Here is a 27,464-nt window from a genome sequence, read left to right as displayed (position 1 = left end):
ATATTTCCCACTCATGACAGAGGTGCACGATGTTCCCCTTTCTGAAGTCAGGTGCTCAGAAGCACAGCCAGAAAGCAGGAAACCCACAAATCCTTCTTGTCAGCCACAGCGGTAGAAGAACAATCCCAAAGAAGTTTATTAATATCAGTAAGTTGCCCTTTCATGACATCCAGAACATGCACTTTAAAATGCCTAACGATAGGAATGGCCCTGTCATCGATGAAGATTTATCATAGTTTCAAACACTTTTTCCCTATATTTTATTGGAGATGAGGTCTGCCCACACACTCCTGGCCTTCTGGAAAAGCCTAAAAACTTGGCTCTACCACTTGGCCTAAGGCCACGACAGGAACCTGCAATTTTGGGAGTCACTGTCCAGGTAGAGAAGATTCTTATTCCCAGGCTACCAATCATCTTGGTTTTTAATTTTTCCATTCAATTTTTCTAATTTTACTTGGGGTTTTTTAGCACTTTTTAACTTTTTATCATATTGTAAGCCACCCGGAGGCATTGTATCAGTGAGATGGGTGGCATATAAATTTGCTAATACTTTATTTATTTATTTAATACGCCACCCAACTCACTATCCAAAGTGGCTCTGGAGTTTATAATGGAGCTATACAGAATTTTTAAACAGTGAATCTGTAACAAGGACATTACATTCCTCTTTCAGGTGTTTATTCTAAAGTCTGTCACCAATGTTTAAAAAAATAAAAGCATGGAAGTAAACTTTTTTTGAGTTGTGTTAAACTCTTCCAGTAAAAAAAAAAAGACAGGCTTCCTTAGATGTAGGACTCCTAAAAAGAAGACATTTCTCATTCAAGTTCATGTATTTATGTATGCATTCATTCATCTGTAAGAATTATATGGCCATGTGTCTCATATAATAACTCTAGTTGGCTCTAGGTGGTTCTTAACAATCTAACAAAAAGGTTCATAGGAGACAATTTCAGGCCTATGTTCAGAAAAGAAAAGGCTATACCCTCAAGAGGCCTGGAGGAGGAGGGGTTCCCCCGCCCTCTTTTAAAAATCTCAAGCTCCCATAAACATTCTGGTTCTAAAGAGTTTAAACTGAGGAAAAATCCCCTTAATTTAGGATTTAGCTCTGGCAGAACCTAATCTTAGAGAAAAGGAGGAGAAAACTGATTAAAAAGGGGATGATGGCAAGCATTCAACCCCCTCCTGAAAGCATCTTACAACACAAGCCTGCTAAGAACAGAAAGAGTCTGCTGAACAAGAATACCTTTTATCTCTAGTCTGTGGGCCAAGACAGCTGCCAAACACAAATTAATGTGTAATTATTTTTCTTCCCTGAATCGTTTTCTTTCATGTGTCATAACATGCAGGATAAATATCACCACACCTTTGACTTTAATTGTGGTAATCTGATCTGTCAACCACAAGAAAGCATTTTCTAATGCTCTCTTTAAAATGGACTTTCAAGTCAAAGCAACAACAGGACCGTGATTGTTCCTTTTCTTTCTTTCTTTCTTTCTTTCTTTCTTTCTTTCTTTCTTTCTTTCTTTCTTTCTTTTCTTTCTTTTCTTTCTTTCTTTTTTTCTTTCTTTCTTTTTCTTTTTCTTTTTTTTTGAGTCTGGATTGGAAGGCAATGATGAAAACATAACCAAATCTTGGCCCACACAGCAAACAGGCAATGTCTTAAAAGATACAAATGGCTGTGTGTTTGACAGGTGACTTAAGGTGATGATGGGATTCCTTTTTTGTATGTTTGGTGACTAATTATTTGCCTAGTAAATGTAAGGCTACCTGGCTTTGTGTTAATACTATAATGGGAAGTAGGCTAAATTGCTTATCTGTTCCAATTGTTTAAGCATTTGGAGGAAAAGACACTGAGAGAAGCAGGTGGTTTGATCACTTGGGATCTTTTGTATAAGAGAGATTGTGAAAACAAATAAGATTGTTCTTGGTGGGGCTTTACCTGTGATTAATGTAGAGACCTGTCATTTATTTGCTAATGCAGATATGTGATCAAAAGGCTAGGTTAAAAATGATCTCTCCCCCCCTCTCTCTCTCTCTGTGTGTGTGTGTGTGTGTGTGTGTGTGTGTGTGTGTGTACTGTGTATTCTCAACATTAAAATTGCCCTAGTTCTGTCACAACTGCCAACTTAATCTCAAGATAAAGCCATTTTGTAGAAAGCTGGGATGAACGCAAGGCAAATACTTTGTGTTTTTCTTGGCAGAATTCATCACGATTCTTTTTTTTTTTGCATAAACGTATTTAAGTTAAATTAAGTTGTACATAAATCCTTATCCAGATCTTACTGCTGCTTGATGATATGCAGAAAATGAACAATTATATGTCTCACATTTTTTAATTTAATTTGAAATGTGTGTACCAATATCCTTTGATATCAGTATGTATGTTTTACTTGTAGTGGTTTTGGTGTCATGTTCTAAACATAAGTCCAGTCATGTTGGAATAAGTCTTATCAGAACAATTTGACTTGAGACAACAATTTAAAATATGATTTCAAAAGTAGTGTTCAACCAAACTGGGTATTTAATGTGGGAGAGGAAATACACTATATTGCATGCATGTTCATTGATAAGATGCAGCTAACATCTTATGTTAGGTTCAATACCAAACGACCATATTTGATCAGAGCAGACGTGCAAAAGATTTATCAAAACTATTAAATCATTCATTACTTTAATATGATAGGATCTTGAACCTTGCATTGTTTTCATATCTAGGAGGCAGAACAATAGGGTTTTGTTGGTCTTCTCTGTGTACAATGATCACTCTTGTAAATTTATTCCTATTAAATTCCAAAATAACTCTTGAATATTTAAATAAATTCGTGTCTCTAATAAGTTCATGTGTCCCATTTATCATCTATGTCCATTAAACTCATATACCAATTTACAATGCCAATCTAAAAATGGAGCAGATTACACTTATAACAGAATATAAAACAATGGAAGCAGTAAAGAAGAGAGCATGCTTGACTTTATTTCCACATTTACAGCTGTAGCTTTAGAATGGAGTTGAATTATTTCCAATGAAAGACAAGAATATAACTATCAAAATGTATCATAGTACATGTGTGCAGTCTGCAGGTCGACAGACATATGATTCTGGAATTAACAGCCTGGAATATCTCCATGTATGCAAAATCCAAGTTTATAATTTTTTTAAAAATAAATTGCATGGTAATATAAACACTCTTCTCCAACTTCATCTTAATCTTGTACTATAACTTTCTCCTTCTGTTATTTAATATTTGATTGTGCTAAGAATACTTTATTGAAGATTGAATGATGATGATGGAGAAGTAAAGGAGGAGGAGGAAGAGAAGGAGGATACATCTATTATTAAACCAACTACTGTTGTGTAAAACCTTTTGATCTATCAATGATCTTAAACATTTGCTAAGAGTTTCCTACATTTAGTAAAAAAAAACATACTTCTGACATGGCTTGGATCAAAGTATTACCATTCTATATAATATAGAAATGTATTTTATTTAACCTCTCTAGAGATTAGTTGCAATTATCTTTCTAATATTTAAGCTTTTCTTTAAAGTCTTCAGCATTAAACCTGGAGATTCACTATTCAAATGAACAGTGAAGCAAACAAAGTTATAACCAGTAGCCAGAACAGGTTTGTCAAAAACAGATCATGCCAAATCAATCTTATTTCATTCTTTGATAAAGGGATTAAATTAGTAGACCAGCAAAACACTGTGGACATAGTATACTTAGATTTCAGTAAGGCATTTGACAAAGTAGAGCACAACCTGCCACTTAGTAAGCTAGAAAAAGATGGGATAGACAACATCACCACCAGATCGATTTGTAGCTGGCTGACAAACCGTACTCAGCAAGTAGTCCTCAATGGTACTACATCCACATGGAGAGAAGTAAGCAGTGGGGTACCACAAGACTCCCTCTTAAGCTCAGCACTGTTTAATATCTTCATTAATGACTTAGATGAGGGAATAGAAGGAGAACTCATCAAATTTGCAGATGGCACTACATTGGCAGGAACAGCCAACACCCCAGAAGACAAGCTCAGGACCCAAACAGATCTTGACAAACTTGAACAATAGGCCCTAGCCAACAAAATGAATTTTAATGTTTACATTTAGGCAGGAAAAATCAAAGATATAAGTACAGATTAGGCAAGACCTGGCTCAAAAACAGTAACTGTGAGAGGGACCTTGGAGTCCTAGTGGACAATCACTTGACTAGGAGCCAGCAATGTACAGCAGCAGCCAAAAAAGCTAATATAATCCTGGGTTGTATAAACAGAGGCATAGAATTAAAATCACATGAAGTATTGGTACCGCTTTATAAAACCCTAGTAATGTTTTCCAAATTAAATTTTGCAATTTTATATCACCACAATTAAACACAACTTATCAACTCCTTTGCTTTCTGTTAGGTTCTGATAGACGACCACACTGTGAGGTTTAATGCAAGAACTTTTATTAACACAAGCATAAGTCAACTGGCAATTAACCGTTTAATTTCCCCTTATATAGTCAGCTACATTTAAACAGTGGCCAATCCCCAGCCCGGAAACTCCCGCCTAAATTGCATCGGCCAATAATTGCACTCAGAGCTTCCCGCTCTAGAAAGGCCCCTTTAATTAATCTACGGACACAACATCCCTTCCCCCCCACTAATGTTATTTATTAACATAGTCTCTCAGATATGAAGGAGGCTTGTGAACCCTGGTAGGATATCTATTACTTTTGTTAGCGATTGTTTCATTTGCTGTCTGGCAATTGGTGCTTGTCCCAGCGGTTGGGGCCAAGGGCTCTGATGGCACAATGTTGGCGTTTTGTTGTTGTTGAGTTGGTTGTTGCTGAGTTTGTTGGTGTTCTGGACCCGAATGTGATGTACTTGGGCTACCCCTTGGTATTAACTCCCAGTCATTATTGTCCAGCTGAGGTACTACATTTGGTGGCCTGGATTGTGTTTCAACTCCACCCACACCGTCCCTGGTCAATGATGAACTCAGGCGATCAGGATTAAGTATGACATCTTGAGCCTGTGTGTATTGGCCCACATCATTTTTTACAATCTCAATTTCTGGGGCTCTTTTTCTTAATTGGTCGATATGTCTCTTAATTACTCTATTCCCTTCCCCCTCAATAGAATAAGATAAGGGCCCCGTGACATCAATGACCACTCCCGGTACCCATTTGTCCCCCGGACCATAATTCCTGGCCTACACTAAGTCACCAATGTTGAGGGACCGTGTTGGTATGGCAGCCTCAGCTTCAGTGGGTAGTCTGTCAGGGTGGAGTCTGTCCAGCTTTGTTGTTAATCTTCTTCCCCACCTCATTTCTGCTGGGCTCTTCCCAGTTGCTGTGCAGGGTGTAGTATGCTGTGACAGAAGGAATTGTGCCAATCTCTGTTGCCAGTTGCCGCGGATGATGCGTTTTAGTGCGTCTTTTGTTGTTCGGACGTTGCGTTCTGCCAAGCCATTGGTGGACGGGTGAAAGGGTGCCGAAGTCGTGTGCCTAATCCAATTGGCCTTCAGGAAATCCTGAAATTCAGCAGAGGTGAATTGGGGCCCATTGTCAGAGACAATCACGTCAGGTAACCCATGGGTGGCAAAGAGGTCCCTTAAAACCTGAATGGTTTTGGCAGATGACATGTTTTTAACAGGCACAACCTCCAACCACCGGGAGAAGCTGTCTACCACAACTAAGAATGTTAGCCCTTGAAATGGGCCAGCGAAATCTATATGGATACGTGACCATGGATTCCTAGCTGTCTCCCATTTGTGTGTGGTAGAGTGAGCCTGTTCTGGCCTAGATCGTTGGCAAATGTAACAACCCGCTACGCACTCTTCAATTGCAGTGTCAAGGCCAGGCCACCACAAATGGCTTCTGGCAAGAGCCTTCATGCGTACAATTCCTGGGTGGCTATCATGTAATTCGGCTAATACTAACTTCGTATGGATCCCCGGAATCACCACTCTGCTGCCCCACAACAAACATCCCAAATGAGATGATAATTCATCTTTCCTCCTAAAATAAGGTGTGAATTTGGGGTCTGGATTCTTATTGGGCCATCCCCCTTGAACCCATGCTAAAATTCTGTTAAGTGTTAGATCTTTCTTAGTGGCTATGGTGATGTCCCTTGCAGTTAGTGGGCACTCTGGTATTTCTTGTAGTGACAAAATCTGGCCCGCAGGAGCAGGATCCTTCTCTGTGTCTGTTAATGGCAACCTGCTTAAGGCATCTGCATGGCCCATTTCCTTTCCCGGTCTGTGTTTTAGGGAGAATGAATATGCTGATAGGAATATGGACCACCTAAGCATTCTAGGGGACATGATCTGTGGTGTCTGCTTATCCGTGGTGAACAGACCCAATAGGGGTTTGTGGTCAGTGTAAATGGTAAAGTTCCTACCATAAAGGTAATCATGGAACTTTTTTACACCTGCCACTATTGCTAAAGCTTCCCTGTCAATTTGGGCATAATTTCTTTCGGCTTTTGTAAGTGTTCTTGAGTAATAAGCAATTGGCTTTTGTTGGCCCTTGTCATCCATGTGGCTAATGACAGCGCCCACACCATAGGGTGAAGCATCACATACTAAATAGATTGGCTTATTTTCGATAAAGTGTGTAACAGTGGAATGGCTAGACAAAATGTCCTTCAAAGTTTGAAAACTGGCTCTATGTTTTTCCTGCCATTGCCAAGGAGTTTTCTTTTCTAAGAGTCTATGTAAAGGTTCAGCTATGGCAGCCTTATGTGGCAAAAATGTATGATAAAAATTGACCAATCCTAAAAAGGCTTGTAATTCAGCCTTGTTCTTTGGTTCAGGTGCCAATTTAATTGCTTTAATTTTTTCAATTGTTGGGTGAATGCCCTTCTCATCAATTCTAAACCCTAAAAATTCTGTTGATTTAACTCCAATAAAACATTTTTCCCTTTTTAATTTAAGCCCTGCAGCTCTAAATTTCCCCAGTACCTGTTCCAATCGGTCAGCTAATATTTCTTCAGTTTTTCCAGCTATCAGGACATCATCAAAGTAAGGGCATACACCAGGTATGCCCTTTAAGGTCCTCTCCATCACCTCTTGAAAGATGCCTGGAGCTGCTGCAATTCCAAATTGAAGCCTGTGAACTCAAAACGCCCCCTTGTGGGTTACAATCGTTTGGGCCTCGGCGGCTTCCTTAGACACGGTAAGCTGTAAATACGCCTGCACCAAGTCGAGCTTGGCAAAAATGGCGCCGTCCTGGATCGTCGCGAGGACCTGCTTCACCGTTGGGACCGGGTAAGCGTGCTTTTTCATTCCTAAATTTAGAGTGGCCTTATAATCGGCACAAATCCTCACATCCCCATTAGGTTTAAGGGGTGTGACGATTGGTGTCTCCCACAGGCCTCCTTCGACCGGTTCGAGTACGCCTTGGCCTACAAGCTTTTCAAGCTCGGCCTCGATTTTTTGTTTAAGGGCAAAAGGTACTCTCCGGGCCTTCAATCTAATCGGTTTTACAGTGGGGTCCAAATTAAAATTAATGGGGGGGCCTTTATATTTGCCTAAAGTTCCATCAAATACGTCTGCGAATTCATCGCAAACAGATTTGAGGGTCTTACTTTGAATTGTATTTATTCCCCCTACCCAAATTCCTAAAGTGGGGAACCAATTAAGGCCTACTAAACTGGTCCTTTGGCCTTCGGTCACTACTAGGTCCAGTGATCCCATGAACCCCTTATAACTAACTCTAATGGAGACTTTTCCTTTAATGCTTATGGGGGATTTTTGGAAATCTGCTAGCTGTATCCTTGTTGGTTTAAGCGGAATTTTGTGACCGCTTTCCCGTTCAATGTATTTCAGGGTTTCGAATGAAATTATTGATACTGAGGCCCCTGAGTCTACCTCCATTTTGCAGGGTATTCCTTGCAATTGGACTATGATTTTTAATTTAGGCCTCAGTACGTGATTTATTTTATGTTGTCTTATGTGGTTTACTCTCGCCCCCTCCCCGCGGTTGGATTGTTGTGCCCTAGGTCTAAGGGTCTCTATGCCATGCACCCAGGGGGTTACCTTACCTTCGGCCCAGACGTCCAATTCGTGGATTCGGTTGTCTCGTGTGCGATTGCGGCAAATGGCCTGGATGTGGCCGGTCTTTCCGCACGATCTGCATTTCGCTGTGCGGAATCTGCATGTTGATCTGGGGTGGTTGCCCCCACAGCTACCACATCTGGTGTCTAAGTCTCTGGATCTGGGCAGGCTGTCTCGTGGCATTCTTTGCGCTGCTTGTGGTTGTGGTCTTCGGGCCTGGTCAGGAGCTTTGGTCCGCGGTGGTCTGGCTGCCATCTTACCGAATCGTCTGGAGATCTCAGCTATGTCGGTCTCCCATTGCTGGTCCACCTCCCCGCTGTCCACATGGCTTTCTAGATTGATTTCGGCTGCGGAGCCCATGCTGTTTCGGGGGGGTCTCGCGTTCCTGTTGATTCGTAAGTTAATAGTTCATCAAGGACTTCCTGTAGATCTCCCGTGGGTTTGGCGATGATTCGATTTTGTAGGTTCTCGTCCCGCAACTCGATCTCGGATCCGGATTTCGAGGTTGTCATATTTGCACCTCAAAGCCGCCTCTCTAACCGCTGCCACGAACTGTGTAATTGATTCGCCAGGTCTTTGATTCCTTTTTTCAAAAATCCGTCTCCAAAATAATTCAGACCTTTTTGGCGTGAAGTGTACCTTCAATTTAGCCAACAAGTCTGCATACGAGACGCTCGAGACTGGCAACGGCTGACACAGGCCGACGGCGATCCTATAGACTGGCGTACCGCTAATAGTCAGCAAGGCCGCGGCTTTCTTCCTGTCGTCTGTAATGCCGTTTACTAACAGGAACCCTTCGACCTGGCCAACATATTCTTCCCAGTCCTCTGGAAACCGCGGGTCGAACTCTTTCAATGAGCCGACTTGTGCCATTGGGAGAAAAAAAATTTTCGGCAGCGTTGAACTTCGGTTGACTGCGTTTAAATTTCCCGCCTTGCGCCAGCTGAATTCGCCGTTCCTTCACCGATTTGTCGTCTATCCCACCTTCGTCGCCAATTGTTAGGTTCTGATAGACGACCACACCGTGAGTTTTAATGCAAGAACTTTTATTAACACAAGCATAAGTCAACTGGCAATTAACCGTTTAACTTCCCCTTATATAGTCAGCTACATTTAAACAGTGGCCAATCCCCAGCCCGGAAACTCCCGCCTAAATTGCATCGGCCAATAATTGCACTCAGAGCTTCCCGCTCTAGAAAGGCCCCTTTAATTAATCTACGGACACAACACTTTCTATTATTACCTTTTTATATTGCTTGGTTTGAACTCGGCAGTGTGTGTGTGAGTGGCTGTAGAAGTTGAACTTCTGATTAAGTCACTTGATTATGTTTCAGGTCAAATTTGGATAACGCATGGAAGGGAAATCATTGAAGAGCTAGTACTGCATTTAGAAGTTAGATTATGAGAGAAGAAGATTCATTATAAAATCTAGTCTGCATGCTCTGGGGCTGTTAAATATACAATCACTTTGATTATTTTATTTTCTGTTCTGTAGAACAATAGTCTGATGGCATATCTTAAATTCCTCTTTTCAAAACTGTACATTTTATTTGGCCATTTGTAACACATATTGCACTGTGAAACCTCCACTAGGTTATCCATGTTGGCAAATTTCAAAGGATGTTTTGAGCAAAGTACAGTATTGCTTCAAAACTGCTTCATGTAGCATAGTGGACCCCTTGCTTATAAGAAGAAAGCAAAGTATTTCTGTTGCTCATCAGGTAACTTTCAGCCTTTTTCTGCAACATAGTCCAAGAAGGAATTTCAGAAAGTTGGGGGGTCCTGCAGCATGAACTGACCAACTCCCTCAGCAAGTGCCACAGTTCCTTCTTACACAAAATCACCCTATTTGGAAACACATTGTCCAGGGATGATTTTTTTAAAAAAAAATGGGTGAAATGAACTGAGTAGAAACAAATTGCTTTAGTGAGTTGAGGAGAGACAAATTGCTTTGCAGAAGTGGGTCACACTGCTCCTTTGCATCAACAGAATAAAGCCTGTCACATCCGTAGCACCCTAACCTTAACCTTGTTTACTCCAAAGTTTGCTGCAATTACGGAGCAACCATTTTCTGAGCAAACATGCTGAAATAGGGAAGGTTAGCAACAGAACGGCTGTTGTCTAAAATCACTGGAATCAGAAGCCAGACCTCCTGAGGAAAGGGTACACCATTACCTCCTTCAGTACTAAAGATGTCACCCTTTTCCTCAATGAAGCCAACCTTATAGCATGTGCCAAACTATAGATCACTTCCTTGACTGCCTTATTAACCCAGGAGGGAACTGGATCCAGGGGGCTGAACTAAGCTTTGTCCAGTTCCTCAGAAGTAACTGACTCACACCCTAAGACTGACCTGCCTAGAGCCCAACTCAGAGATATGACTGATTTTATAAGAGTATAATACACTATATGCATAGTGTTGTGTTGTGGGTTCTGAAGAGCAGGAAAGACGCCAGGCAGATGAGTACAGAAGAAACATAGCTTTATTGTAACTCAGCCTGTACTGTACTGAGGCTTTGGGGTACGTTGCACCACATATATAGTCCACGTGCTCTGAACAACCAATCAGATTGAACCCATTATTCCCGCCACGTTAACTGCTGCCAGGACTGGAGATGCCCTGTCTGGGTTGCTGGAGAACCGTTAGTTCTCCAGCAGCATATGTGATTAAACCCCCAAAAGCTCAGTACATAACACATAGTATAAATAATTCTCAGTATAAGTGTTTTCCATCAGAAGGATCCATGACTCACCTTTTCTACCCTCTGTGTACTGTCTTGGTCAAGCTGATTCCCGTAGGAAACCCGGAATGCTCTTAACAGGAATTCTGAGATTGTTTTTTTTAAGTAAACACACATACTCTATCACACAAAATTAAAGAATGTTCTGTGTATGGGATAAATGAAAGAAATCATAAACAACAAAAATTACTGCTAAATAATCTATTTCCCCAGGCAGGAAATTGTACTTGCAATTTAGAATTACTTAAGTGCAGGGTTCAGGCAGACATTTTGGATTGATATTACTTATTATGTTGTCTTATTTGTTATGTGTAAATAATCTATAATTAAGTTGTAGAGCATTAGTTGGCATTTTTGAATAAGATAAAGATCGTTAGTGAAATGGTTTCAAGCAGGGAGCCTGATATGTATTTCATTATTTGGTTCTGTTTAGTTTGATAGAAGAGAACTATCAAAAGCTTCTTTAATCATTGGAATCAGCCACTTGTGCATTTGTGGTGTTATAAGAGGTAAATGCCTATCAAGGAAAGAACCAATAATGGATTTGAGCATGAATGTGTGGTCCAGAGCAGCCAATCTAATCCAAGCAAAGAACCATCTTACCATTTATGGAGAGTTTGTTTTTACTTGTCTTCTTTTATTTGGATCAATACCAGGTCTGTCAAGGGAATGCAACATGTTGAAGGCATGGTCAAATCTGGCTGATAATAACAATTCTTTAAAATATTAATTTGCAATCAACTATGTGTTATGTTGAATTGAACTTACTTGTGCCTTGGAACACATTAAGTGAAGTCCCAAAGGTACTTTTCCATAAGGCTACTGGACTTTCTTGGTTGTTTTCTTTAAAACATTTCACTTCTCATCCAAAAAGCTTCTTCAGTCAGAACTGAAGAAGCTTCTTGGATAAGAAGTGAAACCAAGAAAGCCCAGTTGCCTTTTGGAAAAGCACCTTTGGGATAACCATGACCTGGACGATTGAGAATTTGCAGAGACTTATTAAACGAAGCTACTTACCTGCTAATTGTAAGCAGGAACTTGGAAATCTTAAATCTGCCTCACCTTTTCCATAGACTTGCTCTAGCTGGATGTTTAGCTTTCAACCCACACTACAGGTTTGACCCTTTTGGAAATGCACTTTAGTTCCTGAGACCTTTGACCAACTAAGACAAGCCATCTGCTGGGTTATAGTACGTTCCAGTAGAGAGACAATACTAATTACTAATAGCAGTATTAAACTTTCAAGGAAAGTTTAAAAATAAAGTAGGGAAACAGTCAGAGTTAACACTGCTGAAAGGTGTTGTGATTCAGGGTCAGCCTGTGGGTTCGGCATTTGGGTCGGACGACTCAGAGGAGGAGGAGGGGGGTGTTGGAGAGGTTGCTGAGGGGGTTGGAGAGCTTGCTGATGAGAGCCCTCAGCCAGGCCCCTCCCATCTGGTCACGACGCAGACCCAGCTGTGTGAGCCTGCCCGACGCAGGAGGCAGTCAATCAGGAGTAAACAGAGGAAGGCAATGGGGCACCTCCGAAGGAGGCAGAGAGAAGCCACGCCCTGAACTGTATAAAAGGGGAATGTGTGGGAGGGCTGGTTTGCTGAAGGCAACCACTTGAATAGCTCCTGTTTCATGGTTCGTGTCTTGTTCTGTTTGTTTTTGTATCCATAAATTTGGCAGGCTTAGTTCCAGCCTCTTGCCTTCTTGTAAAAGGGGTTGTCCCTGCCTTTTCTGCAGGGCCGGTAGCAGGCTGGTACAGAACAAAAGGTACTTGGCAGATTTTAGATAATAGCAAGCATCTTCACTTGATTTCACTCCTCTAAATATTCCAAAGTTGATGTCATACAGCCATGTCTTCTTCACCCAGAAATTATAATGGTGATAAGGAAGCCCAAAGGCAATGCTGGTTTTGAGTTTATGAGTTAAAGTATTTCACAAAATACTGAACATAAAACAATTGTTCAATGCCATACAGCAGGCATCTCTAACAGGCAACCATCAAATTAATTAGCATCAGAATCCCTATCATTTCTTTGGCCATATTAGTTGTGAATTATAAGACTGTATATACAGGTAAAAAGTTAGGAGTGCTAGATTAGGAAAACCCAGTGTATCCCATATAGCCATCATCATTTAGTTTAGTCATCAACTTGAAATCTGTCTAGAACATTTTTTTCTGTGTGTTTGGTCCCTAGTAGCTATGTAGATTGTTTCTAATTGACAAATAAATAAGAAACCATAAATTCACAACATTCACTGAATACAGAAGAGAAAGAGGATACATCAGAAACATATCAAAGTTCCATACAAGTCAATAGCCTTTTATTAAGCATTAGCTGCTATTATTTGCTATACATAGATAGTATCAGTTATAAAAAATAATGAGGGTGGAATTACTACTGAATGAGTCTATACTATTGTAAACTAGTTGGTAAATATATCAAAATTGCACAATTGTGTCCGCAATTTCCAAGTATACTGGAAAACATGAAGGAGTACCTTGGGTCAATAACATCACTTGATCTTTCTAATGATTAAGTGTTTGCCTTATTTTGTGATGTTGCTGAGAGATTAGCTAAGACCTGTTGCACACCCCATAATCAATTTTTATGGCATATGAGGAAATGAATATGACTCTAGAGCTCTAGATGGTGGAACAATGAGGAAACATTAGATTAGGTAGATAAACCACTCATGACTCTAATAACTGGTCATGAATTGAGAACTCTGAATAGTATGTCACCCAGGGCAATGCTGAATTACCAATTTCACCTTGCAGGTTATGTCCAGAATTAATCGTACACTGGACATGGTACATGTGATTGTGACATTTTCCTCATTTTAAAAGAGTAAGAGGAAAGAGCACAAAAACTGGACTTTGCAAAATTTAGGCATTTATGAGATGCTCCTGGTTTTGGATTTAATATTAGTTCTGCAATGGAGAGGAGCTTCACAATGGGACCTGAGCAGTGTCTATAATTTATTTATTTATTTATTTATTTGTTTTTATAAACCGCCCTTCTCCCGAGGGACTCGGGGCGGTGTACAGAGGAAGGAAGGTATACAGATTGAACAATAAAAACAATAGTAAAAACAAACTGGGACCCCAATTAAAGCTATCATGCCAGGCCGGACTGCTGGAACAGGAAGGTTTTTAAGTCGCGCCGGAAGGTGCGGAGGTCGGGGGCCATCCGGATTTCGGTTGGTAAGCTGTTCCAGAGGGCTGGCGCACCCATTGAGAATGCCCTCCCCCTGGGGGCCACCAGCCGACATTCCTTGAGCGGTGGCACCCTGAGGAGGCCCTCTCTGTGGGAGCGCACAGGACGGTGGGGTGCTGACATTGGCAGAAGGTGCTCCCGTAGGTAGTCTGGACCCATGCCATGTAGGGCTTTGTATGTCATTGTTAGCACCTTGAACTTCACACGGAAGGCAACCGGAAGCCAGTGCAGCGCACGGAGGAGAGGTGTGATATGGGAGTATCGGGAGGCTCCCAAGAGTGTCCATGCCGCTGCACTTTGCACCAGTTGAAGCTTCCGAGTGGATCTCAAGGGCAGCCCCATGTAGAGAGCGTTACAGTAGTCTAGGCGAGAGGTCACAAGGGCATGGGTGACTGTACGTAAGGCATCCAGGTCCAGATAAGGCCGTAGTTGGCGAACTAGTCGAACCCGGGAGAAGGCCCCCTTGGTCACAGCTCCTATGTGATCTTCCAGGGAGAGCTGCGAGTCTAGGAGGACACCCAGGTTGCGGGCCCTATCAACAGGGGGTAGTAACTTGTCCCCGATGTTAAGCGATGGGACGTTCTGAATATCCTGGCTTGCCGGTACGTACAGCCATTCAGTCTTGTCCGGGTTCAGTTGAAGCCTGTTCCTCCCCATCCATTCCCGGACCGCTTTCAGGCAGCGGGACATCACGTCGAGGGCATCACTGATATTGTTTGGAGTTGAGATAAAAAGCTGGGTGTCATCAGCATACTGATGGTACCCTACTCCAAAGCTGCGAATGATCTCACCCAGCGGTTTCATGTAGATGTTGAACAGGAGAGGCGAGAGGACCGACCCCTGAGGGACTCCGCAAGCGAGAGGCCTCGGGGTCGACCTCTGTCCCCCTGCCAGCACCGACTGCGAGCGACCCTGGAGAAAGGAGGAGAACCAACGCAGAACCGTGCCTCCCACTCCCAGTCCCCTGAGGCGTCGCAGCAAGATACCATGGTCGATGGTATCGAAAGCCGCCGAGAGGTCTAATAAGACTAGGACAGAGGAATGGCCCCTGTCCCGGGCTCTCCAGAGATCATTCATCAGAGCGACCAATGCCGTCTCCGTGCTGTAGCCCGGCCTGAAACCCGATTGGTACGGGTCTAGATAAACCGCTTCATCCAGGATCTGAGGAAGTTGGTGCGCCACCACGCTCTCAACAACCTTCGCAAGGAAGCGAAGATTGGAGACAGGACGAAAGTTATTCAAAGAGGATGGGTCCAAGGTGGGCTTCTTGAGGAGAGGTCTCACCACCGCCTCCTTCAAGGCGGTGGGGAAGTGACCCTCACTCAGAGAAGCCGAGATGACCGCTAGGAACCAGCCTCGTGTCCCCTCTCGAGCTGCATAGGCCAGCCAGGAAGGGCACGGGTCCAGTAAGCATGTGGAGGCGCTCAACCTTCTCATAATCCTGTCCACTTCCTTAGGAGTTACAGGATCAAATTCCTCCCAGATGACGTCAACAAGACTGTCCATGTCTTGTTCTTCCAGCTCAGCCCAGTTGGAGTCCAGGCCAGTTCGAATCCGAGCAATTTTATCCAGCAGATATTGACCGAATTCCTCGGCTCGACCCTGCAAGGGTTCCTCCCTCACCTCTTGGTTTAATAGGGAGCGAGTCACCCTGAACAAGGCAGCCGGGCGATTATCTGCGGACGCGATGAGGGTGGAAAAGTAGTTGGATTTTGCCACCCTTATCGCAGCGAGATAAGACCTGGTGAGGATTCTTAGTCGCAATCGGTCGGATTTGGATCGACTGGATCTCCAACGGCTCTCTAGGCCCCGTCTCCGACGCTTCATCTCCCGGAGCTCCGCGGTGAACCATGGGGCTCGCTGGGATCTGCGCCGGGTCAGAGGCCACAAGGGTACAACTCGGTCCAGAGCCTCCGTGAAATGAAATCAATGAAAACCAATTTAGCACATGTGACATAGATAGATGATATAGATGATATTGATATGAGAGGGGGAGAGAGAGATGGAGGGAGAGAGAGAGAGAGAGATTCATATATATAGCTAGTCCCTGTTTTACAACTACACTTGAGACCAGAAACTTGGTCACTAAGTGAAACCAAAACTATGATCTTACTTCAGCTTTCCTTTGCTTTGCATATTTGCAAAGGTCATAAATATGAGGACTAGTTGCAATGTTACTTTTTCAATACTGCTGTTACTGAGCTAAAGAAAGCAGTCAATAAATAAGTCTACCAGTACTAAATAAAAATTATCAATTCCTAATTTCTGAAGCATGGTGCTTTGCTTATCTTCCAGAATTCTAATTTTCATTATCTTGATTTTGCATTTGGTTTTTTGGCACTGAAGGAAAGACCCACGACTTGCCAGGTGACATTTGTTTTAGCAAAGTACAGAAACAAATATTTGCAATTTTATCCTATGATAATTTATATTGACAGACAATGTGGTCAGTTTAGCTCTAGGCTTATTTGACCTAATGAAATGGAACAGTCATGGACATGGAGTATTTGAGTCCTGAGTTATAGGACTTTGTGGAAAGTCTTGTAAATGGGCCGAAGACAGTTGCTGAGGTAAAAAAATAAATCAATGTGATATTCAGTCTATTGCAAGTAATCTTGTCAATTACTCAAGGAAATTAAAAGAACTGACATCTACTATACCACATTGGCAGTTGGAACAATATCACTAAGAGAATAAGAGCACTGAGAAATAGCAAGATGCTTTTTATCATCAATGAATGGTTTGCAAAATGTTTCCTCAACTGAAAAAAAGAACTAGTGCTAAACGCATATAATAGGAAAACTGTTTCATTCATTTTTCTTTCTTTTTTCTTTTTAAATTGGAACTGAGGTGAAAATTGGACAAATCAAATATTAGTCTGAAAAGCAAAAAGCTGAGCAAACTCCAACTGGACAAATTCCTCAAATAAAATCTGAAAATGATTTTTTGCAGGACTTTCCCATGAATTCCATACAATCCAAATCTAAGGTCCTGGGCTGCAAAATCACACCATTTATGAGAAAATAAGATCGTTTGACAGTTCTAAGGTAGATTTGCCCTCACAGACTTTCAGAGCTGAGGTTTATGGATATGGTTTTCTCTCATCTTCACTTATACATGTCCTTATTAATGCCACTATTGTAGCTGCACAAAAATTAAACTGCATTTAAAATGAGGCATAAATCCTTTGAATAACTACTACTCTTATTATAAGCAGAGCTAACATGCTAATGGATAGTCTCTCTCTCTCTCTCTCCTGGGAGAAGGTGGTGGAATTGGGTCTCTAAAATTTTATGAGAGGGAAGAGTAATACTTTGCCTCAGGCCAAACTGAAGAGTAATATTTTCAGACACTTTAAGCAGGCGCCACAAATTGTGTAAGTTCTGACCTGCTGGCTTATAGCCTACTTCTCGTGATAGAGATACCAGATGGCATGGCTTGGCTTGGTCAAACTGAGGAAAAAATGTGGCTATGAACTAAAAGAAGCACAAATGATCTCCTGAAGATTTTTGGAAGAGGCAACCACAAGTTCTGATTGACTTAAGGTCAGGCAGAGGAGGATATAGACAATCGGAAGGGAGGATAAGTGGGGGGAAATTAGGGGAAAAGAAGGATACACTAACTATTTAACTGCATAACAAAAAGTGCTTAGGCCTACAGATAATCCTTGATTTATGGCCAGTCACTTAACAACCATTCAGAATTACAACAGGGCCACCAGGGTACTTTATGGTGTGTAAAATACTTCCGGCAGTTGTAAAATGCTGTGTCACCCACCCAGGGTGATGTAATTGCAATTCAGGTGCTCAGCAACTGGCTAGCCTTTATGACTGGTCTTGAGACTGAATTTGGGGCATTTTTTTGCCTTCTGGCAAAAAACTCCCATAGGGTTCATAGTTATCACTGTGTTATTCACTTAACAACTGCAGTTAATGACCACACTGATTTACTTAACCACTGCAAAAATGTCATAAAATTCAGTCTGTCATACAGGAGCCTCAACTTAATGATCATAAATCCAGTCCCTCAGTTGTAGCTTGAGGATTATCTGTACACGTATATGAAATTTCTTTTTCCAGCATCAGAAAGACTGGTTTTTCAAAGGCAGGAATGTGCTGTAGTCAGTTAGAAGGGAAAAGCTTTCAGTGTGTAATGAATAGAATAGAATAGAATAGAATAGAATAGAATAGAATAGAATAGAATAGAATAGAATAGAATAGAATAGAATAGAATAGAATAGAATAGAATAGAATAGAATAGAATAGGAGTTGGAAGGGACCTTGGAGGTCTTCCAGTCCAACCCCCTGCTTAGTAAGGAAAACCTATACCATCTCAGACAGGTGAATGTCTAGTTTCTTCTTTAAAATCTCCAGTAATGGAGCACCCACGATTTCTGAAGACAAGCTGTTCTACTGGTTAATTGTGCTCACTGTCAGGAAGTTTCTCCTCAATTCCAGGTTGTTTCTCTCTTTGATCAGTTTCCAACTATTGTTTCTCATCCTTCCCTCTGGTACTTTGGTGAACAACCTGGCCCCTTTTCCTTGTGGCAGCCCCTCAGATACTGGAACACTGCTATCATGTCTCCCCTATTTCTTCTTTTCTTTAGACTAAACAAACCCAAGTCCCTCAGACATTCTTTGTATGTTTTAGTCTCCAGGCCTTTGATCATCTTAGTTGCTCTTCTCTGATTTTTTTCCAAACTCTCGACATCTTTTTTGTGATATGGAGACCAAAATTGGCTGTAGTATCCCAGGTGTGGTCTTACTAGGGTTTTATAAAACGGTACTAATACTTTGCATGATCTTGGTTCTATGCCTCTGTTTATACAACCCAGGATTGTATTAGCTTTTTTGGTTGCTGCTGCACACTGCTAGCTCATAGTCAAGTCCACTAGGACTCCAAGGTCCATCTCACAATTACTGTTTTTAAGCCAGGTCTCATCCAGTCTGTATTTGTACCTTTGGTTTTTCCTGCCTAAATGTAAGACTTTGCTTTTCTCCACATTGAAACTCATTTTATTGTGTAGGGCCCATTGTTCAAGTTTGTCAAGATCTTTTTGGACCCTGAGTTTGTCTTCTGGGGTGTTGGCTACTCCTGTCAGTTTGGTGTCATCTGCAAATTTGATGAGTTCCCCTTCAATTCCCTCATCTAAGTCATTTATGAAGATATTGAAGAGTACTGGGCCTAAGACGGAACCTTGTGGTACCCGACTGCTTACTTCTCTCCCTGTGGATGTAGTGCCATTAAGGACTACTCATTGAATTGATTAACTTGTCAATTTCAGGTAGCAAGGGAAGCCCCCCCAAAGGGTCCTAATCAACTAATTAAGGTCACAAACTCAAACTGATTAATTGGTCATTAGGAGTAGCTAGAGAAGAGGCTGCTCATGAAAAGAAAAGCTTTTAGATACTGAAAAGGTTGGACAATATTTGATTTTAAGGCTTTGCCAGACAGACAGAGGACAGACAAAGGTCTGGTAACTCTGGACCACTTCTTCCTTCCCTTCACTTGGTTCACTGAAGGACAATGTTCTCAACCTATCAAAGTATAAGACCAGCTGTTCCTTCAGTGTTTTCAGTCTTTTGATCAAGGGCTCCAAGATACAATCATTTCACATTAACATTCTAGATCAGGGGTAGGCAACCTTGGCTCTTTTATGACTCGTGGACTTCAACTCCCAGAATTCCTGAGCCAGCATGGCTCAGCTTGGAAACCTCTCTCTTTCCCCTCAGCATGGCTGGCTCAGGAATTCTGGGAGTTGAAGTCCACGAGTCATAAAAGAGCCAAGGTTGCCTACCCCTGTTCTAGATGATGAGAGGGAAGATTCCAAAAGTTGTGTTTTATTTTCACTTTGTTCTTTCACGTTTAGTGTCATCTATGTGTGAGTTGGGCAGCTCTATAAATTTGCTTAATAAATAAAAAAAATTCACTTGAAAGGCCATTCCTAGAGTAAGAGAAATCTCTCCACTCCTTCCTGCAGAGGTGCACTTGGGTTTCACACAGTCCCTAGTCCTTATTTGAAGCTCTCTGTGTTCCCATCTGATTGATAGAAACTGACAGTATGATTTACAACCTTTTTGTAGAAGACTAAAGCATGAAAACCATAACATGAACTCTAAAATAGCCATTTTAATTTTAAACCCTCTCCTCACCCCACCCCACCCAAATACTCTCAAACTCTGCTCTGTCCACTCATGACAAAAAGTTGCCCACTCATGCTTTGCTCATTGACTTGGCTCTCACTGGCTGGAATTCTGTAAATTAAAGGGTTAAAGAATATTGTATGTAGCCCTCCAAATTTTGCTGAATTTCAACTTTCAGCATCCCTCCTCATTGGCCATTCTGACCTATTTAGGGAATGGTAGTTCTTATTTGCTAATGCATAAATCTAGGTTTGCAATTTCTAGATGGTTTTGTAATCTACTAGTTGTCTATGGAGATTCTCAGTCAACTCAGTCATGATTGTCCCAAAGGTGCTTTTTCCAGTTGCCTCTTGAAAAAGCACCTTTGGGATAATCTAGTAGTCTTACCTCTGAAGCCCCACTCACTAATTATAAGATTTAGAATAGCTAATAAAAAGAAGTAAAAACCAGATTTTTCAGATTTTTTGGGGGGGGAAATGCAGCCTATACATTGTAAGACTCAGTTTAATCAAATGAAAAGACCAACAAAATAAATTCAGCAAAAAAAAAAAAAATCAGCCCCTCCATTAGTCTGGCTTCAGAAGTAGGGGACTCAGATGAAAGTCTCTGCAACTGTTTTTACAAAGTAGGCTGATTTCTGATTGAGCACAGATTCAATCCATCCATTAGCTATCTAGGACTTTTAGGCCACAAAGAGTATTTATAATTGCTTCTAAAGCAAATTAGTAACTAACACAGCTGAAACAAAAATAGTATTGTAACTGTGATATTTGCAGGGGAGGGGAATCTGATTTATATATTTAGGCCCAACAAAAGTTTCTGAAGTCTTCAAGGAGCCCCACTTAGAGGGATACAATAAGGTAGTTGTTGTGAATCACACTAGCGAGGTCAGCCTGCTCTAACATGATCCTACTCGGAGCACAAAAGAATGGTGATCCTCATGCCACAGAACCACAAAATACATCTGGGTATCAAGAAACAAAGCTTTAAAGCCACAAGCTACTATACCTGCTGAAATGTGGTTTGCAGTCTTTTCTTGGCTGCAGGAAAAAAAGACTGACATGTTTATTTTGGAAGGACTTAATTACACAGATGGCATGGGGTTAAAATTGAAACACTAATAGACCTAACTAAAGGAGATGGGGGAGGAATTAGCGTCCTTTTCCTTCACAGATGCGGTTGCTTTTTTATCCAATTCTGTCTTTTCCCCTAGCAGTACCTTCAAGTCAGGTACTGCTATACAGTACCTAAAGTATATATCAGGTTTATAAATATCATGAGCCAATATATGGAAATATCAGCCAATATCCAAAATATATGTATGTGTATGTATACACACACAAACAAACACCTCTTTCTGCCTGCTTCTGGCTTTTGAAAAATATATCAATAATTCAGTTTTCACTCTGTCAGCTTAAGTGGAATAAGTGGGCATTAGCATGAGCTCAAAGAGCAAGTGTTCTTTGTTATGTCAGATTGTTGATTAAATGGAATGTCACCATTGATGAATTAGGCTCCACTCTTTCTGCTGGTTGACCTAGCAGCTCAGGATTGCAGAAACTGAAATATTTACCTTACAGAAACACACATTGACCAACAATATATGAATATAAAAATAGAGAAGCAGAAAATTCTTTATACTGCACATGTCTTCAAGGTATTTGTTCTTTATGGAGGTACTACACAAAGTATAAAAGGCATCAACTGGGGCATTACTTGTAAGTATGAAGGTACCTAAGTGATAGAAAACTGATTCATAGTCACTCATTCCTTAGTTTATTTGTAAGATTATTAGAACCAGTATCATAAACTAAAATTTTAGCACACACATGTATATAGTACCCCTAAACTGAATGGACAATGAGTAAGTAACCCTCTCCCCCCTTCCAATATTTGGATACTTTCACTGGGAAAGATATACAAGTTTTTTATTTCTCTGTTTGAAGATCATTTTGGTCTGGTGAACAATTAAGAGTGAACAACTCTTCTAAAACCTCAAATCACTAGTAACTTCCATCACTTATTTAATTAGATGTTTAACATTCCTCATCCTAAACCAATCTGTATGAGTTAAACCATACATAGTTAAAAATACAAAAAACAACTGTGCAGGATCAGACTAAAGCCCTATCTACTGCACCTTCTTCTCCCACATTGGCCAAGCTGATGTCTGTGAGAAGTCCCAAAAGACATTGGCACAGGTTTTGAGCAAAATCAGGATGAATAGATTATTTCTAAAATTCTTGTCTTTTCCATTGCCTTAGGTTGTTAGTGCTGTGGGTCATGAGTACCCCATCTCTTCTGAACTGAACTTCCACCACTGGTATTCTTGCTCCATGTATTGTTGAAGACTGAATTGTAAAATTCTTAGCATTTTCAATCTAGCATGTGAAATAAATACAATTGTTTATTACTTTGTCATTTTATCACTTTTCTTTTTGGAATATAAATATAAATTAATATGTTTGCCATACCTGCTTATAAGCCACATGTATCATCTTAATGGCATCATTTTACAAGATCTTAATCAGTTCTGTTGATCCTTCATCAACTTTCACAGTTTTGTTGTTCCGATATTTTCTAGGGGAAATTTAGCTTCACTTTTCAGGAGAGCTCTAGCTTAGTAATCAAACTTCTTGATGTGATTTGAGGATCCTTTTTATACAATTCTGAATATTTGTGCTGTTTGGTTCTGTAGAAGAGCTGTTCCTTCTTATCTTTTATCATATACTACTCTGGGTAAAAGTTTTCAAATCTTTGCTGCTGCCTAAAGATTATCCATGAGGGGACGCGGTGGCTCAGTGGGTTAGGACGCTGAGCTTGTCGATCAGAAGGTCGGCAGTTTGGCGGGTCGAATCCCGAGTGCCGCGTAGCAGAGTGAGCGCCTGTTACTCGTCACAGCTTCTGCCCACCTAGAAGTTCGAAAGCACGTAAAAATGCAAATAGAAAAATAGGGACCACTATGGTGGGAAGGTAACAGCGTTCCATGCGCCTTTGGCGTCTAGTCATGCCGGCCACATGACCACGGAGACGTCCTCGGACAAATGCTGGCTCTTTGGCTTTGAAACAGAGATGAGCACCGGCCCCTAGAGTTGGAAATGACTAGCATGCATGTGCGGGGGAACCTTTACCTTTACCTTTAATGATTATCCATAGTTATACAAACCCTACGTAGTATCCCTAGAGTCTTTCCAAATTCTTCAATATTGCCTCCCTTTCTCTCTTTTCTTTTTATGTATTGTAGTTCTCGGACTTATCATTTTCTTTCCCGGGTGGTTTCATCCTTTGCTGGGTCATTTCCATGCATTCCATTGCCAGGAAAAATTATAAAGGTTACAGATTCAGGATATCTGGGAAGCATGAGATTTATTTAATGAGTGATTTATTAATGAATAATTTTATGCTACAGTTCTGACACAGACTGAGGTCATGCCATTCACAAGTTGTTCATACTTTTTGGTCCAATTACCTTTGAACTGAAATACACACAAAGACACTACAATTTATGTATACTGGGATGTTTGCCAGTTGACCTTTTCAATCACAGTGGCCTCATTTCTTTGCTTTTATATTTTATTATATTTTATATTAATAAAATATAAATTATATTAATATCACTTCTTTTGAGCCCAAATGAAAATCTCCTCCCTAAGTATTCCATAAAAATGTTACACAAAATCTACATACACAGAAAGAGAGGCCAGCAATTTCATTGTAGAATTTCCAATATAGTAGAACCTAGAAGCTTAAAACAGAAAAGAAATAAATCTAAATTATTTCTTCACCTTAATTTTAGACATAACAAGTTTTAGACAATGCACAGTAGGAATATTTTTGGGGGGAAAAGGCATGAGGGAAAGAATCAACTTTATGAGACTGTATGTATATATGTAAGTATGTATGCATGCACATATGCATGCATGTTAAAACTAGTTGGGAAGAATTCAATCAGCTGAATTTTAATGTCTGTGTGCATGTGTGTTTAGGTGTGTGATTTAATTTCTGCATGCTTGCAGATATGGTAATTATTTTTTGTTCTCAGTGCTGCTACTGTAGTTATATTACATATATGTACAGTAATGGAAGAAAACTCTCCTTTATTAATAGATGTCCCAATATGTCTATCAGCCAGTTCACATTAAAATTATTTTATTCTAACATCATTGAAACTGGACAGTTCTTCTATTTATTTTTTTTCTTTGACTATAGAAAATAAGGACAGAAAAACAAGAAGCCAATACAGTATAAGCTCTAGAATATAGGTGGATAACCAACCAATTACAATTAACTAAAGATTGAGGATGTCATATAGGGCGGCATATAAGTCCCATAATTAAATTAAATTCAATTAATATGTTCTAATACACTATTAAAGCCCGGAGTACTCTAAGACATTTTACACCCAATTTCTGGTCAAGACCTGTCTTTATTGAACTGTAAAAATATCTAATTACACAATTAAAGTAACTAAGAGGAAAAAGAAAAGCTGTAAATAATAAATCATGCAATATATATAATTTCAAAGGTGTCACAGCATCTGGACCCCGTTATCCAGCTTACTCAGCATGTGCTCTTAATGCCTAAAGCAAAGCAGGATTGCTCAATTCCTAACACACTGGTCAAGCATGGCATTTAGACTTAACCAAATTATTCAAGTGTTTGGACAGTAAGTCCAGTTTTGTCTCTTCAAAGATATCCCAAATCACTTTCCTCCTTCTTCCTAATGGTGGGACAGATCTTTTTATTTCCACATCTTTGTCAGACCCCAAAAACCAAGAAAGACACATAGGATTACTTCCAAGCAGTTTCCTTTACTGTTCTTTGTCCAGACATCTTGCCAAACTAAAGCAACTTCTTGCATAATTAAAGATATACTCTGAGAATTGCTAGGGAGGATCCATCTTACCTCTCTTTCTCCCAACCAAACCATCTATACTTTGCTGTCTCTTGGTCCTCTGGATTTTTTCCCCTGGGAATCCAGACAACATTCCATTACAATTACTTCCTTTCAGGAGGGAAAGAATGGAATGCAAATGAGCTGCCCATGGATATTCCAGGACCAGGTTTTCAGACCTTGGAAGGAAGTCATGAAGGGGAAAAAAATCAGTTATAGTAGCAGACCCCAAAACAGTCAGTTACATCAAAAAAGCTGCTAGGTTGTCATTCCACCTCTTCTTCTTCAACAATTTCTAATTGTTGATAGTACCCAAATCATGTTTAGTTGAAGGTCTGAACATCTATTTACACACAGTATAAATATGTCATCTAAGACTAGCATGAGAGAGTTGATGGGCATTGTGAGCACATATGTGTGAAACACTATTGACTTTTCTGAATATGAAGTAAAGTCTGTTCAAGAGAACAGTACTGTCGTTACATCTGGATGAGAATGGGGACACCCAGAGCTTTTTTTCTCATAGAACGCTCAGAATGGAGTTCTGGCACCTTTTTTTGGATGGAACCTTGTAGGGTAGGCAAGGTGGGCTGTACGACATGTGTGAGTTCTGGCACCTTTTTCTTTTACAAAAAAAGCACTGGGGACACCTGTACTTCAACACATCCAGAGGACAATGTGTTCTACAGTAACCCAAACATTGATGGTACACCAGTCTAAACAGTTGGGTATAATCAGACTGGATATGCCACAGACTCTGCATCCATTAGTAAAGTTGAGTCCATTTAAGATGATTTTGTAAGGCTTGGAAGAAAGCTAAAACCAGAAAACAAACTGTTTTTCCAGCATGTCACCTACACTTAGGAGAGTTTCCTTCCAGAACATGGCCTGCCCATAGGTACTGAACTTTTGGAAGATGATGGAAATCTTTTTCCAGTGGGGCTTGGTGGACTGACGAATGAGTTAACCTATTACTTAGCTAATTGGATTGTATGTGATTTATTATAGTTTTTAATCTTTATCTCATGATAAATTTTATTGCAGTTTATATTGCAATAATTCACTATGAGTTGATTACGATGAAGATGTAAATAAATAAATCTCTTTTTTCAGTGGATGTTAGTAACAAACACACCAGTCTGCTTGAGGAATATGCAGTGTTGAAGTAGAGGATGCTGTGTCTCATAAATTGGGAAATCTTTTAGTCTGCATTTTAAACAAATTGGTCTTTGTGTTTGTCAAACAAATAACATGGACTAAATGATATGGTCTTTCAGATTATTCACTCCTTTGAATTTTGCAATGAGGCAATTTGGCTCCTATCCATACTAAAATGAATATTTAAATGTGCACTGTACTTAAAATAATATGCATGCACAAAGGTACATTTAACTGAGCCTGTAAATACTATTTTTCTTTTCTTTTAAATTTAAAAAATGTACAGATGAATGCAGAAACAGGAAAGCACCAATTTTGGAATTACCTGTGTTTGTGATACTGCAGTCATCTGACCCCTCTAAGTTCAATGGCACTCATGGTGGAGTTTCACTTCCTCCTTTGCATTTCTAGGACCATCAAGATTTTCACCATGAAATTAGAACAGAACCCAATATTGCATTTCATATTCACTCCAACATTAAGAGCAAATAGACAGATGTGTATCTTAATAGAATGCTTATTAAAGATGGGAAAATGGAAGATTTTTTTTCAGATATGCAAACATTAGTAGAAGGCAGTGAATACCAAAAGAAACCAAAATGGTTGTGAATAAGAGTGGACTTATGTCTTCTTTGTAACATGGAAGTTTGAGTTAGGTATGTGAGGAAAAGCAACAATAAATGCAATTCATTGGGAATGGAATACGTAAGAAAAATGTGTAGTGCAATAGGAATATGAATAAGAAGAGTGGGTATTAAATGAATGTGAACTGAATGCAAGTATGAGTGATCAGAATCAAAGAAATATAGTGATTGGTTAGATAATATAGAGCAGACATGTCAAACACAAGGCCCGGGGGCCGGATCCGGCCCGCGAAGTGGTTTCATGTGGCCCGCGAAGCCATCCTGGAAACAGTGAGGGAATGGCCCCCACTGCCTTGGCCCTGGCCCAGAGACCCTCCTTCTGCCAGAGACTCTCAGATCTGTCCCACTCCTGCCCAGACCCCCATAGGCACCCTTGATGCGAACTATGTAGAGCGGCCACGCCCACCCAGTAGGCCATACGCACTCTAGCCACGCCCACCCTGGCCATACCCACCCGGCCCCTTGAGGGCAACCGCAATGCTGATGCGGCCCTCAGTGAAATTGAGTTTGACACCCCTGATATAGAGAGAATAAATGTTGATTGAATTGCAAAAGACATATATGACCCAAGAATGAAAGGGTCAAGAAGATAAACTGAATAAAGTTGTATTTGAATGGAGCTAGTGAG

This window comes from Vipera ursinii (assembly GCF_947247035.1).
Source record: "Vipera ursinii genome assembly, chromosome: 2".
Lineage (NCBI taxonomy): Eukaryota > Metazoa > Chordata > Lepidosauria > Squamata > Viperidae > Vipera > Vipera ursinii.
The sequence above is the reverse complement of the archived record's forward strand: the minus strand, read 5'-3'. Positions refer to the sequence as shown.